General features: G+C 42.7%; 1 protein-coding gene across 4 annotated transcripts in view; it reads right to left on the reverse strand.

Annotated features, from left to right (window-relative positions):
• Nucleotides 1-9323, reverse strand: part of SLC7A2 (solute carrier family 7 member 2) — a 156518-nt gene extending 147195 nt beyond the window's left edge. The window contains exon 1 of one of the 4 annotated variants that reach the window (XM_077477400.1): nucleotides 9168-9323. The gene's annotated coding sequence lies outside the window, so the exon portion shown is untranslated. The remainder of the gene's footprint in view (nucleotides 1-9167) is intronic. The other 3 variants (XM_077477403.1, XM_077477402.1, XM_077477401.1) reach the window with 3 other exon arrangements.
• Between the last annotated feature and the right edge of the window lie 7411 nt (nucleotides 9324-16734).

The raw sequence follows: 16734 nt of genomic DNA on the forward strand, positions 1-16734 counted from the left end.
ATGCATTAAGCTGGAAAAACCTTGGAAAAAAGCTTTACAACCACTTTAATGAACATTGGACTTGGGGATGTTTTCATATCAACATGTGATATGTACAAAACCCAGATTATCCGTAGGACATAATTACACAACAAAGTACTTATTTTGAAGTGATGCTCAGGACTGGATATTAGGCCAGGGCATCCCTAACAAGCAGCAAGTGACTGTCACATAGCCGTGATGAGAAGGCAATCACAGAATCTCCTCTTTAGCTTATCAAGTGTCACCTATTAAGCAACACATATATTAAAAGCGCCAGAGCAGAGAATAACTGCGGTTTATATTTACGCTCCATGTAAAAATAAAAATTCCATCACTACCGGATGTAACCGGTTGCTCTGTCATTTGAAAAGACATACAGATGTGCTTAGAAGAGAGCTCTCGGCAAAAAATGACATTGAGCAATAAATACACTAGAAGATGAAAAGCTATATACCGTATATATGCGAATATAAGCCCACCCGAATATAAGCAGAGGCAGCTAATTTTACCAGAAAAAACTGGGAAAGCGTATTAACCCGAGTATACGCCTAGGGTGGGAATTGTAGCAGCTACTGGTAAACAATGCCCATCTGCAGCCTCACTGTGCCCATTTGCAGCCTTACTGTGCCCATCTGCAGCCTCACTGTGCCCATCTGCAGCCTCACTGTGCCCATCTGAAGCCTCACTGTGCCCACCTGTATCATCAGTGCCCATCTGCAGCGTCACTGTGACTATCTGCAGCCTCACTGCGCCCATCTGTAGCCTCACTGTGCCCATCTGCAGCCTCCTCCTCGTCCATGATAGGTGGACCACTGATTCAGTTTCCCAGCATTGTGTCAGTGTTCCATCAATCACAGACGAGGAGGAGATGGGGCTTTGCTACAGTGGACGGTACAGTTAAGGATGCATGAAAAAGCAGTAGACCCTCACTCGAGTATAAGCCGAGGGGGGCTTTTTCAGCATAAAAATGTGCTGAAAAAGTCGGTTTATACTCAAGTATATAGGGTACTCAATTTTTTGCATTTTAGATAATTTTGGGGTGGGGGGGGGCTCATCTGTGTCATCATCTTGTCTCCTAGATACAAATTACCCATTGCACACAATGCAATCCCATCCAAAACTGCAATACTGTATGCTCTTTTTCAGCTCACAGGAAAAAATGCAAGATAGGACATGAGGGTAAATCTCTCCAAAAATGCAGAGTGTTTAAAGATGTTTTTTTTTTTTAGTATAAGGGGAGGAGTTAGAATCTCTGCCAGGTTTTTTTTACTGCTTGTGTCCCTCAACGGGCATACTTTCTCACTTTCTGTTCAAATTACACCCTATATAACAGAGTGTCACAATGACAAGATGTGGGGGAAAACCCATTCAGTTATTATTTTCCAATTTCTGACAAGCAGGTTTTAATCTTTTCTCCTCTGCCCCCTGTCCCTCCACTCTCCTTATAGAGAGTTACATACTGTATTGTCTCTATACAATGGTAGTCAGTGGAGAAGTACCCTCTTACATTGCTGGTAAATGAAGGAGGTGATTCATGAGGAAGGGCAACCTTACTTTGGTGACCAGTGGGAAGAATGTCACCTTTCAGACTGCTATAAAGATCATTGGTGTCAGTGATGACTTACCCAAGAGAGGGAGGACAGGCTATATTGGTCCCATGCTGCTGGCACAAATGTGATATTGGCACTGCAACTATTCCAGCACTGTCAGGTGAGAGATTCACCATTTCTAGCAGATCAAGGAACCTTAACAATCTTTAGTGAAACTTTAGGGCTCCTTGGTAGACACTGGGGGTTATTTACAAAAGGCAAATCTACTTTGCACTACAAATGCAAACTACAAGTGTAAAGTGCACTTGAAATTTGGAAATTTGAAACTTAGAAGGAAAATAAAAGACAGCATTTTAGCTTGCACATGATTGGATAATAAAATCAGCGGAGCTTCCCCTCATTTCAGATCTGCCCCTCAGATTTACAGGGACTGCACTTCCAAGTGCACTTTCAGTGCAATTTCAAGTGCACGTTGCACTTGTAGTTTACACTTGTAGTGCAAAGTTGTTTTGCCTTTCGTAAATAACCCCCCATGTCTGCTAAATCTATTTCCATACACATAATATGCCTAATAATTACTAAGCACACCCATTATACCCAACATTCAGCTGCCAGACACTAACAGGTGAGAGATGGTTGGCCATAACTTTGGGAAAGAGATTCTGAGGAGTTTCAGAAGCTACTTAAACGCATGTCAATTTCCTGCAGTAAGGGATTTGTTCAGATCTCTTCCAAAAATCAGTATATTGCCTGCTGACATTCCATCTGATTTCTAACTAGGTGGCATTTAAAAGAGATGAAAGAGGAAAAATAAATAGTAAAGAGAATTTGGTAATTATCATGGATCACTACTTCTATTATAAAATTCACATTATTATCCTATTCCAGTGGTCTTCAAACTGTGGCCCGGGGGCTAGATGTGGCCCTTTGCTTGCCTTTAGTGGGGCACTATTCCACCAACTAGCACCAATGACAGGACACCATATCTTGCACTGACACCATCAAGAGCACTATTATTCCCATTGATACCAAAAATGGGTCCTATTTTCCCCATTAAAAGCAATGACAAGGCACTTTTTATGCCCACTGATGCCAGGATATTTTCTACTCCCACTGGCCACAGTAAGCCCCCCCCCCCACCCCCAAAGCCTCGAGGACAGTAAACTGGTCCTTTGCATAGAAAATTTGGAGTCCCCAGTTTTAATTTATTAACCTCCCTGGCGGTATGATTAGTTCTGGTTTTAGGTGCTGAAAGCGGTACAATTATTTTGCATGGAAATTTGGCGTTTTATATTGTAGTCCTGTAATTCTTAGGAATAACTCTATTAAATCTGTTCAAACCAGAGTCTAGCAGACATCCCGGGTATGATAACGTTTATAATATAATAAATAATAATAAAAATTATTCAATAATGTAATCAAATCCTAAAACACTGAAAAAGGGAGACTTTCTGGTTGCTATGGACAATCTCCAAATTCCAGGCAGAAAAAACAGTATTTATAATATAAAACTACATGCAGGGCACTGCACAGACCACTAGGGACAAAGGGGATGTGTAATTGTTTTATACAGTACTGTAATCTGTAAGATTGCAGTACTGTGTGTGTTTTGTGTGTTTTTACTTTTTTGAATTTGGAGTCGATCTCCGCTCCCTTGCGCCGTACCATCGCAGGGAACAGAGCTCGGCGGCATTCGGGCACTGTGTGAATCGAGCGGAGGACATCTCGATCACACACCGTGGAGGACATCGCCGGATCCAGGGGACAAGGTAAGTAACTCTCCCTGTGTCCTCCCTGTATTCAGCGATGCGATCCCGAGTCTGGCTCGGGGTTACCGCTCGTGGAAATAAAATCCCAACCCGAGCCAGACTCGGGATCACCACTAGGGAGGTTAATTACAGGATCCATCACCAAGAAGAGGAAAAACCTGCAACTTCATAGATGCTGCCTGGCTGTCGTGGGAATTATTAAAGTGTTATTAAACTCAGGACCCTGCATTTAATATATCTGGGCTCCCACAGTACACAGAACATGGAAAATGCATTTATTAGTGGGACTGCTTCAGCAGTCCCACTATTGTTGTTCTTTTTTTATTTATTAATCATCTTTTTAATTGTAATTTTAATTTTATTCCGTACGTTTTTTGGCTCTGCGTAACTTCTGCATACTTTCAGCTATTAAAGCCATTCAGCTTTTAAAATGTTCAGCTCTTTCAGCTGATGATGGGACTTCTTCAACTTTTTTCTACTATTTATACTTTTTAAAATATTACAATTTTTTACACTTTTATTAACATTGAAGTCAATGAGAGCATGCTTAAAATCCGTAAAATCTTCTTCTGCTGCCAAAAGTTTCAGCTCCTTCATATTTTCACCTACAGACGCCAAACAAACTTTAAAAGGTTCACAAAATATTATTGGTTATATCTTTTCAGTTTGATATCTTTTACAGTTTTTGTGAAAAAGCTGTTTAAGTTTAGTGATCATTTCAGAAAATGTCATTAAATTTAGGGCATCCAGGCTTTTGTTGTCTGTTTTGTTTCCATGGTTACCAAAGCTTCTTATACACAGTGATGGGCAGTGGGGGAGAGCACAGACACACCATGTACTGATTTATAATAGAGGAATATGATGGGGCAGTTTTTATGCTATTCGGCATTCCCATGTATTTTCTCCAGGAAATGCATTTTCTAGTTATTCATCATCTTTTTATTATTCTGTAAGTTTTTGGGCTCTGCGTAACTTCTGCATACTTTCAGCTATTAAAGTCATTCAACTTTTAAAATGTTCAGTTCTTTCAGTTGAGGTGTGCTCTTCTTCAACTTTTTTTCTACTATTTATACTTTGTAAAATATATTTAGCTTTTTAACACTTTTTTTTACCATTGAAGTCAATGAGAGCATGCTTAAAATCCTTAAAATCTTCTTCCGCTGCCAAAAGTTTCAGCTCCTTCATACTTTCACCTACAGACGCCAAACAAACTTTAAAATGTTCACGAAATATTCAGCTATCTGGCTATATCTTTTCAGTTTGATATCTTTTACAGTTTTTGTGAAAAAGCTGTTTAAGTTTAGTGATCATTTCAGAAAATGTCATAAAATTTAGGGCATCCAGGCTTTTGTTGTCTTTTTCTTTTTGTTGTTTTGTTTCCATTGTTACCAAAGCTTCTTATACACAGTGATGTGCAGTGGGGGAGAGCACAGACACACCATGTACCGATTTATAATAAAGGAATATGATGGGCAGTTTTGATGGGGGCAATATGATGGGGTTTAGTTTTGATGGGGCAGTTTTGATACTATTCAGCATTTCCACACATTTTCTCCAGGAAATGCATTTTCTAGTTTTAGTAAATATAAACGGCTAAATATCTTTTCTCATCAGCAGTGTATAGCAGTCTTGTGACTTCTATCAGTGCCTGGGCAAGCACTGGTTAAAGCTTATAGGAGACATTTTCATTCTGCTCTGACTCTCCTATGAGGCTGCAGGACCCCTGATCCTCTGTCTGAACAGTGCTGATCACATGCACCCTCCCGAGAAAAATAAAACTTTATAGCAATACACACCAAACTAAACATGTGCAGAGTGCCCTCAAGGCTCTGTTCTCTCAAGAGATGGATTGGGGACTGTGGAATAAGGGGAGGATCAGAGAAGACAGGATCAAACAGACATTTTACACGCATAATCAACCCCTTTAGGTTCCACAGTGACTCTAGCAAGCATGCTTTACTGCATATACAGACTGATTTTACTGTTGGAGGTTTAGTAACGCTTTAAAGAGGAGGGCCAGCTTAACATTTTTTTTTTTAAAGTCAGCAGCTGCTGACTTTTAATAAGCAGACTTACCTGTCCAGGGCACCCGCGATGTCGGCAGCCCGAGGCTGACCTGTCCCTTGGCTCTCGGGTCCCGTCGCCACCATTCCAACTAAGGGAAACAGGCAGTGGAGCCTTGTGGCTTCACTGCCCGTTTCCTACTGCACATGCGCGAGTCGCGCAGTGCTTTGTGAATGGGGCGCGCTGTGTTCTGGGACACACAGTTCCCAGAACACACAGCGCCCCATTCCCCAGAAGAAGCCGCACGGAGGAGAGAAGACCGAACATCACCGGGGAGTAGGAAGAGGCAGATTAGGACGATATGTCTATCAACAGGCATTTCTGGTAAGTTTAAAAAAAAATGTTTTAATTTATTTTTTTTTCTGATTTTTTGCAAAATTTTTATGTGCTTTTGTTTTGCAGGGTGGCCCTCCACTTTAAGTATAGCTAAAGCCAAAACTTTCTTCTAATTTTGGATAGAGTATAAAATGGCGTTTCTTTTTTTTCTTCTTTTTTTAGCCATCTGTGTTCTATCTGGGACGTTTCCTTTCACTTATTGTCCTAGACCCAACCATGAATCAGAGCAAATGCCCTTATAAATGGAACAAGTGTTCTTATTAGAAGATTCTCCCTTTATTGCTGTTCGTGTGTTTTTAGTGGAAAATGTGGTATTTGTTCTTTCAGTGTCAGTGATAATGGTCACCAGGACAAATAGAGAAAGTAACGCTCATGTCGAGCATTGAAGCACTTCTAGGAAAGTGCTTCAAAATGCTCAGGTGTGAACCAGGGCTAATAGGGTTACAGACAGCAGTGAAAACCTAGAAAATTGTACTATGGATGGGACTTTATAGGCACCACGAGACAGAATTATGTTAAAATGTAAAATAAGTTTATTGTACAATGGTGTAAAAGCTAGACACTATGGGGGTTATTTACTAAAGGCAAATCCACTTTGCACTACAAGTGCAAACTACAAGTGCAAAGTGTAATTGAAATTGTACTGAAAGTGCACTACGAAGTAAAGTTGCTGTAGATCCGAGGGGGGCGAAGGAAAATAAAAAAAACTGCATTTTAGCTTGCACATGATTGGATGATAAAATTATATTAGATTTACAGTAACTGCACTTACAAGTGCATTTTCAGTACAATTCCAAGTGCACTTTGCACTTGTAGTTTGCACTTGTAGTGCAAAATGGATTTGCCTTTCGTAAATAACCCCCTATGCTAAAATGCATACAAAAGTTTTATATCCATGAGCATGGAAATTCCTGTAACAAAGTATTGTTTCCTATAATAATTTGTTGCATCAATTTCCATGCACATGGATATAAAAAGTTTGTATGAGTTTTAACATAGGGGCTTATTTACTAAAGGAAACTCGACTTTGTACTGCAAGTACACATGGACGTTGCTGCAGATCCGAGGGGGACATGCAAGGAAAAAAAAAAAACAGCATTTAAGCTTGCACATGATTGGATGATAAAAATTAGCAGAGATTCCCCTCATTTCAGATCTACCCCTTAGATTTAGAGTGACTGCACTTCCAAGTGCATTTTCAAGTGCACTTGCAGTGCAAAGTGGATTTGCCTTTTGTAAATAACCTCCATTGCGTCTAGTTTTTATACCATTGTACAATAAACTTTTTTAGCATTTTAACATAATTCTGTCTAAGTCCCATCCATGGTACAATTTTCTCTGCTATTCCATTTGGGAATGTGGCGCCATTTAAGTGGCGTTGAGATTCACTGACACAAGGTATTAGCAGTAAAAACCTGACGGAGATTCTATTTCCCAACTGCTTTAAAAAAAATTATTTATTTTTTTAAAGTTTAGTTTTATATACACTTTACCTGGGCAGCTTAGAAACCTATTGCAATTCCCCTTCTCCTATTGTTCTGTATACCTGCTAGGATGACATACCCTATGAAGTGCCTTCAAACATTAGGAGAGCCCAGTCCAATTATAAATGCACACCCCATTTCCCTCTAATGTCTAAAGGGAAGTTTAAAGAGGAAGTAAACCCTGATGGGTTTACTTCCTCTTTGATTCCTTGCAAAGGTAAAGCATAATGGACTACTAATCATCGCATAGTAGTCCATTATGTGTCACTTACCTGACACAGGAGCCAGTGAAGTCACCGCTGTCCCCTGTAGTTCCGAGCGTCCATCTACTTGGTGGGTCTCCGTGGGTCTTGCTGCTCCGGCGCTGTGATTCGCCGGAGCAGCGATGACGTCACTCCCGCGCATGCGCACAGGAGCCGACACTCGCGGCATATCGTCGCGATCTGTGGCTTACCCAGTGCGCCTGCGCGTCGCTGTCTATGGCGCATGCGCCGTAGACAGCGGTGGCTGTCTTCAGGTAAATATCTCCTAAGCCGTATAGGTTTAGGAGATATTTCTTGGACCTACAGGTAAGCCTTAATCTAGGTTTACCTGTAGGTCAAAGTGGTTTGTAAGGGTTTACAACCACTTTAAAACTGAGAAAAGGATCTGATTTTACTCCAATATTTACCATAACAGCAATTAAAAAATACAAACAATTTAGATACATTTTAGTATATTTAGACTTTAAAAAGGGATTATTTACAAAATAAAAACATCTGCAACAAGTGTAACATTTTGAAGGGCCTTAAAGCTGAACTAAGGTTACAATAAGAAAAAGTTGCAAACATGCAGGCTGTTTATTGCAGAAGGCACAGTACATGTATGCAATGTCTCTTCTACAATAAAATAAACCTGTTTGCATGCGCAGCTTGGTTTACATTTCCGGCACGGTGCCAGTGTGTCAGAATGAATGACTCCCATACATGTGCAGAATTGATTTAATCTGCCAACGGCCAATCCAAACAGCCGAAGACCAGTACCCGGAAGAAGCTGGGGAGAAGATGCTAACGCCAGCAAGGGACCGTTGGAACAGAGGTAAGTAATTTTTACTATAGCTTCACTTTAAGGGTCACAAAACACTATACAATCTGATTGTACAATCTTCTTTTAGATCTACCATCCACTTTGTAGTGCAAGGGCCTGCCTGATTTGATACAGATTAAATGGACTGTTCAGGCTCGTCTTCATGCTACATAGTTTTGGTAAATCTACAGGAGAGTGTACAATCAGACTGTATAGTGTATGGCTATCTTAAAGGGCAACAACACAGATCTGTAGCTGCTTCATACAACAGTACATATTAAGAAGGAGGTGCAATAAAAGTGAGGAAAAAATACTACTACTATTACTACAAAGATCTGCTCCCCACAATTAGAACAGCTGTCCTCTATACAATAATACTATTCATATATTACAATTATCTTAATTTACAAACCAATGTATAATGACAGTGTGCAGTGCAGTATATTTAACAGTGTGTGGTGCATATAGGTGAACAGATCACCATGGTGCCACTGCAGTGCATATTAAAGCAAATATCAGTATGGTGACAGTATGCAATACATATAAAGCACAGATCAGTATGGTGAAAGTGTGCAGTTCCTATATGGTGACAGTGTGCAGTACCTATATGGTGACAGTGTGCAGTGTATATATATGGTGACACTGTGCAGTGCATATAAAAGCACAGATCAGTATGGTGACACTGTGCAGTGCCTATATGGTGACACTGTGCAGTGCCTATATGGTGACAGTAAATAGACCTATGAGCACAGATCATTCCATATGTGAGAAGGAACTCCTGCTCTGCAGACACACCTTCCAAATAAGTTTCACCCTTTCCAGACCAGCAAAGCTGCAGCCCCTACTGGGAGCTGCTATAGAAGCATGGGGGTACTCACAGTTTGGGGGTCTCCTGCAGGCTCTGGGCTCTCTCCCTGTAGGAATCCTCTCTGTCTGGATCTGGCAGCAGAAATGCAGAGATCAGTGTGCAGCTTGGTCGGGTGTCGGGTGTCTTGACAGGCAGCATGGAAAGAGGGGGGTGGTGGGAGGGAGGTGCACTGACAGACAACACAGTCCAACCAATGATCAGCAGCTCTGGGATCCGCCTGGATTTGTGAGACTGTCTTTTTTTTAACAGATGAATTACTAATGTGTTCAGTGGGACATGGAGGTCAGATGTGGAAGTGAAGTCTATTATGTATCTCTCTGCTAGAAAAGAAAAGTCCTCCTATCCTGTACTGGAGAAGTAGATACTAACAGGCCAGTGTGTATCTAAAGATAGTAATGGTGTTCTGACACCAATGCCCTTTTCACTTTTCAGCAGGCTGCTGCTAGTAGATCTCTGTACACAAGCTCTGCAATGTATGCTATTTGAATAGTCGGGATAAGGGCTCATTCACAACAGTCCCATTGGAAAGCCTTACCCAGTGCAGTCAGGGCTGGACTGGGACAGAAATTTGGCCCTGGACTTCATCCAGACTGGCCCACTTACATTTTGAGTGTCCCATCAGCACTCCCTTACATCAAAGTGTCCCATCACCAGCCCCCTTACAACAGAGTGTCCCATCAGCACCCCTTATATCAGAGTGTCCTATTACCAGCCCCCTTACATCAGAGTGTCCCATGAGCAGCCGCCTTACGTCAGAGTGTCCCATCAGCACCCCCTTACATCAGAGTGTCCCATCAGCACCCCCTTACATCAGAGTGTCCCATCACCAGCCCCCTTACATTAAAGTGGCCCACTGAGCCATCGGCCCACCGGGAAACTCCCAGTAGTCCCAATGGCCAGTACATGCCTGAGTGCAGTCCTAAAGCACAGACAAAGCAATTTGCCTCCTAATATTCCAATGTCCTATCGTTTCAAATACCAATGTGCTGTGTTTGGTGTGCCTAAAAAAGTAGGACAGTTAAAATTTTTACAGGGCACAGTGCATTGCGACCTACTGCACCACGTTACAACATATTGTAGTTGGGGGGGGGAATCAGCAACCTGTAGATCACAGATCGGTGATTGGTAAATCTCGGTCTGGGATGGCTGAACTGCTATTCCAAAGCATCAAACAAAGTGCAATGCAGAGGAACTATTGTAGTGCTGGCTCCTGCCCCATGCACAGTGATACCAACTGCGCTTTATCTCTTATGCTAGGTAGCTGCCAGGTAGCTGTCTCCAGAGTGGTGCCAGCAGCAGGAAAGAAGAGATCTTCAGGTCAGTGTGAAGCAATACACCAGGCAGCTGCTGTGGAGGAGGATTGCGACCTACCAAAGGGACACACCATTTACAACTCCAGCCCAGAGGAACAGATTGACCAAGCTGGAGAAGAATGCCCTGCAGCAGTGCGTTATATCATAGGAGAGGCCATTGTAGCAGCTCAGAGACTGAACACCACTTTGACATACCTGCATTCAGGAGAGACGATCAATTGCATGTCTAAGGACCGCTGATTGCATACAGGATTTGGTGAGAGGGCTGTGCCCAGGAACCTTTATTGCTTTTCATAAGACACCAAATCTAAATAACATGCACATGCACCTGTTAGCTAGATCACACAGAGGAATACTACATCATTGCATCAGCTATTCCACATTCCTCTCATCACCCTATTATATTGAGGTCTTCTTGTTCACAGAGCTCCTACATTGCCAGTGAAGATAATAAATGAAAAGCTTTGCTCATCAAACTTTGTTGCTGTGGCTCTTAAAGGGGACACACCACGGGTATTAGGTGTGTCAGAGGGGCTGAGACGGTTCACTGTGGTTGAGAGGCAGAACGACAGATGAAACCAATAATCAAAAGCAGCTCCTTCGGGGGTTTGCTACACATGTGGGCTCGATTGGGATTTCCGTTGCTATGCAATCAACTTCCCTACAAGAGCCAAGATGGACCCCGCTACTGCGACACAGTGGTGTCATGAAGAAGGCGCCCACCCAGAGTATAGCGTAGTGATTAACCTCCCTGGCGGTACGATTATTTCGGATTTTAGGTGCTAAAAGCGGTACCATTATTTTGCATGAAAATTTGGCGTTTTATATTGTAGTCCTGCAATTCTTAGGAATAACTCTCTTAAATCTGTCCAAACCAGAGTCTAGCAGACATCCCGGGTATGATAAAGTTTGAAAAATTAAATCATAAATTATAATATAATAAATAATTATAAATAATTGTACCAAATAATAATATAACAATAATAAAAATTATTCAATAATGTAATCAAATCAAAAACACTGAAATTTGCTCAGTTGCAGAATTGTCACTGTCATTACTTTTCAGTATTTGATGACGGATCTCCCCACAAATCGCTATCGCTCAATTCTGCGAGTGATTCTAATTTATTATCGCAGTTTTCTAGCTGGTCTAAAATCATTTTTGATGTACAGTGACAGTTTTGGTTGCTATGGGCAATCTCCAGTTTCCAGGCATAAAGAACAGTTTATATTATATAAAACTGCATGCAGGACACTGGGCAGACCACTAGGGACAACGGGGATGTGAAATATTTATATACAGCAATGTAATCTGTAAGATTACATTATACTGTATGTTTACTGTTTGTTTCACTTTTTGAATTTGGCGCCGATCTCCGTGCCCGTGCGTCGCAACGCTCGCAGGGCACGGAGATCGGCGATGTAATGCAACGAGCGAGACACGGCTCGCTCGTACAGCGGGGAGACAACGCTGGATCCGAGGGAGAAGGTAAGCAAGCCTCCTCCTGGATCCAGCGATGCAGTCCCGAGTCTGACTCGGGGATACCGCTCTTGGTATAAAAAATCCACCCCGAGTCAGACTCGGGAATACCGTCAGGGGGTTAAGCTCCCTGGGGACACCTGGACTGAAGAACAGATCAGCCAGGAGTTAAAGATATTGACTCCAGACCAGAAGGCATGGTTGATTGCTGTCAGACTAGACCAAGAAACCTCTTGAACCTATGCATTACTAGAGTGGAAGCTAGAGATCAATAACAGTTTCCAAGGGACCAGTATGCAGTTGACTGACAAAACTGAGTCTAATATAATTCAGCTAGGCACATCAGACATGTTCTAGCCAAGCTGAGACCATGAAGGAGGAAGTCCCTTCCACGACATCCCTGGCTATGATTGGGCCAGAGTTCTTCACTGCCATGGGAGACTTTGTGGCAAAGTGCCAGAGGGATACTTCAATGTACTCTGAAAGTGGGTACTTGAAACTCAGAACCTTCTCTGGAAGACAACCAGTGCCTACAGGAGAGGACAGCTTTGAAGGGTGGCTGGACCAGGCCACGCAAGCCCTGGATGAATGGGACATTCATGAGACTCAAAAGAAGCAGAGAAAAATAGAGATTCTAAGGGGCCCTGCCTCAGAAGCTATCAGCAATATGAAGCTCAGTAAGAAAAATTGTGCTGTTCAAGACTACCTGAACATTCTGCAGGATGTGTTTGGGTGCACTTAAAAAGCTTCTGACCTTGTGTACCAGTTTGAGCATACTTACCAGAACGCAGAGGAAAAATTATCCGACTATGTGAGGCGTTTGGATAAGATAGTACATAAAATCTTACTGAAGAAGGGTTTGGATCCCCAGAAGGTGGATGAAGTCCGAGCCCAGCAAGTCTTGAGGGGTGCCCAGCCCTTGGACCCTATCACCCTCCTGCTGAGAACCCGCCAAGATGGTGGTATCTTGAAGTATCCAGACCTGATCCGGATTGTGCGGGAAGAGGAGGCCATGCTGGAAAACAAAAAAAGAAGTCAGAGGCCAGGATCTGTTATTGAAGTCAGGGTGGCCAGTGCAGCTGATGGCGACCCCCATATTGAGCTCCTTAAGACTCAAGTGTCAAAGCTGATAGAGATGATGACCAAACCGTTGGATATCAAGTCCGAGATAGCGGCACTGAAGATGTAGGCATCCCAGATGATGGAAGTGATGCAGTGTAGCCTGCATTTCCAATGTAAAGGAGATAGTTCTCAACTAGTGATGAGCCAAATGTACCTGGGTAGTAAATTTAAACTTGATGGGATCTGAATGTTAAAAAAAAAAAAAACAGTAATGCCCATTTTCTAGGCTAACAGGCAAAGGATTATCAAACAAATGGTATGGGGGTAGGGAACTGCCCTGAGGGACATATACTAAAGCAAAAAACTTTTTTCTAAACTCTCTTTTTACGAAGATCAGCGATTTTAGTAATGTTTAAAGTGAAAAGTAAAAAATTCAAAATTCCTTTAAATTACATGCCTGGAGGATGTTCGACCCTGCCAGTGAATGGGGCACATCTGTGTGATGTATACAATCTACTACAGAAGCAGTGCACTTTTTAAGAGAAAAAAGTGAGTTTTAATTGTCGGTAGATGACATTTTCTAAATGCTTCCCTTCATAATGGTCTCATATTAATGTTAATGGTGGACACCCACACATAAATGAAACAGCATGGGGTTTCCCCAATTCATATTAGGCCATTCAGGTCTGGTATTAATTTTAAGGGGGAGCACACTCAAAGAAACAAACAAAAATGATGTGAGCTCCACACAAATTCGAGGAGGGGGTTACCTCTTCTCCCCCCCCCCCCCCATTTCATTGGGGTGGATTTTTTGGAGGGACCTTACACTTTTCCCTTGATTTTTGCCTGGGTTCCCCCCTAAAAATCCTTGCCAGACCTAATGAGCCTGGTATAGAATTTAGGGGTGAACTCATGCTGTTTTTGTTTTAACTATTTCTGGCTCCTTTGCCTACATGTCCGGGATTCCTGGCCATGTGCGTGAAATTAACCAGTGATATCACTGATTTTTAAGGACTCTGCGCTTCCTACAAGCTCGTTTGGCTGTACTTCTCCTATGGATAACAGGAGTGCAGTTTGTTCTGTGTCCTTTTTTCAGCAGAGAGTGGGCTCTCCTCTGACGTCGCAGAGTCAGTCCAGGCTCTGCGTCAACACAACCATGGAGTCGGTATCCACCCAGATCCCTGGACCAGCACCCAGCTCAGCCTCCCTGCGAGCCACTGAGACGCTGAGCTGGCCACTTCTGGCAGCAGAGCAGAGGGGTGTGATTAACAATCAGCAGCTCTCTGCTTGGGGAGCTGTGAGAACCGAGCGATTGGTGGTGTTTGATTGCTCAGTTCTCAGTGTTAGAGGCGCCGGGGGACAGATGCAGCATCAGACCCATGCTGCATCCACCCAGGTAAGTATGAATCTGAAAAAAAAACAATAAAACATACTTCTCTTTTAACAATTATCAACAGCTGGAAGCTGCCATGTATAATCTTGGTAGCAATACTTCTATCATGTACCTGTGGCTTGCCTAGTGTGGCAAAATGCCCTGGTTTTTAGAGAGTTATCTGCTAATAAATAAAAGTGCATAAGGCCTAGGTGTAAAGCATGGTACACATATCTCCTAATAAAACAACAACATACACTGTCAGGTGCTGAAAATGTTCTAGAGTCTGGCACTTCAGCATACTTAGGGAGAATGGGAGGTGGGCTCTTTGCAAACAACCCTTTCTCACCCTGGTATAAAAATATGCTGTTATGTGTTTTTGCAGTCTATATCTTGATGCACAACAAAAGACATAACTCTGGGTAAAAGACCTGAGGAATTCCTGAGCCCTGAGATTCAGTGTACTTAGTAGCACAGGGAGAGGAGAGACACTGCAGCTAACCTTTTCTCATTCAGATGAAACTGGCTCTATAGAAGTTGCGGCACCGCAAAAAATGCAGGAGCAGTTATATATATACCCCTGTAGCCACTGTGTGTATATGTTTGTGGGGCTGTCTATGACAGTCACTGGCCCATGTGGGAGGCTGGACATCACACAGTGGGATTGCCTACTGCCATGCCCTTCAATGGAGGAACATAATGGGGAGGAGAAGAGATCTACATTCAATTAAAGAGCAGCACACCAAGCAACATTTTTAACAAGGAGCTGTGGCCATCACCAGATTTATTCCGCTCAGCTCGGTTCACGAAATCATTTGAGTGAGACATTGCAACAAATATGAACATGAGTAGAGTTTTTACAGACTCCACTGGCCACATAATTCACAATGTAGTGAAGTAAGGAGCAGAATTACAGTGCAGGACCCAACACAAGTAACTGTTTTGCAGCTGCCATAGATCTACCTCACATGTTCATGTTAAAGTGTCAGCTTATATATGCTTGGCAGAATCCCTTTCCTCAGTTTTTTTTCTTGATATATTTTAGATATTTCCAGATGTCTTCAGGCTGGTCACATGGAGATTTCAACCTTTGGGCAAACGAGCCTAAAGACCCCATCGCGACTGCCTGCATCAATCAACTAGAAGAACTGGGTCTACAGCAACTGATAAAGACTCCCACGCATGGGTCAGGACACACCCTGGACCTCATTTTCAAACAGAACATCGACGTCAACATACTCGACAACACAACTCTGCCATGGACGGATCACCACGCCATCAAATTCAAAATCACTACCAACATCACCAACGCAAAACGGAAACCTGTAACAACGCACTGGACCAGATCGCATAAAAAAACTGTACTCCGAAGCCTTCAAAACCACTCTGTCCAAAAAAATATCTACAATAACTTTAAACCACTCTACGGAGGAAACACTCAACTCCCTGAACAAGGCATCACTGCAATCAGCAGACTCGGTAGCACCAAAACGCAGGGCTCTCATCAGGAAGAAAAATGCTGGATGGTTTAATAGCTCGCTCTCCGTACTAAAGCAAGAACGCAGAAGAGCGGAAAGAACATGTAGAAGAAATCCCACCGAGGAAAACCTATTTAACTACAAAGGTCTGACAGAGAATTATCGGAAAGCAATCTTCAAAGCCAAAAAGGACCACTTCTCATATACAATCTCAACGGCCGCAAACCAACCACGGGAACTGTTTAAACTGGTTAATCAATCAATGAATCCGGTGTGCCTAGAACCCCCAGAAAGCGAATCCCAGGATTACTGTGACAAACTGTCGGATTTTTTCATCGATAAAGTCAAAACCATCAGGGAAACAATTTGTCAGAAGAAAACATCCAACTTCAGCCAGCAAATACATAAAGAGGATGTCCGCACCAACATACCGCAACCGCCAAAATTTTCACTATCCCCAATTACCGTAGACACCACAAAAAACATCATTAATAAACTGCGTGACAGTACCTCACCTATTGACATCATCCCCACAAAACTACTGAAAGAATGCTCCGACATCGTGGCTCCAACCATAACCCACCTCATAAACCGATCATTCCACGAAGGGATTGTTCCCAGCATCCTCAAACAAGGCATCGTCAAACCTCTACTCAAGAAACCAAACCTGGACCCTCAGGATCCAAACAACCGTAGGCCGATTACAAGCCTCAACACCATTTCTAAGATCATGGAGAAAGCTGTAGTACATCAGCTACAACTTCACCTGGATACTCACAAACTCCTGGACCCGCTGCAATCAGGCTTCCGCCCGGGTCATGGAACAGAAACAGCTCTCCTCAAGATTTGGGATGACGCCCTTGAAGCAGCAG

This window comes from Lithobates pipiens, unplaced genomic scaffold, assembly GCF_037356315.1.
Source record: "Lithobates pipiens isolate NorthernLeopardFrog02 unplaced genomic scaffold, aLitPip1_a1.2 Scaffold_13, whole genome shotgun sequence".
NCBI lineage: Eukaryota > Metazoa > Chordata > Amphibia > Anura > Ranidae > Lithobates > Lithobates pipiens.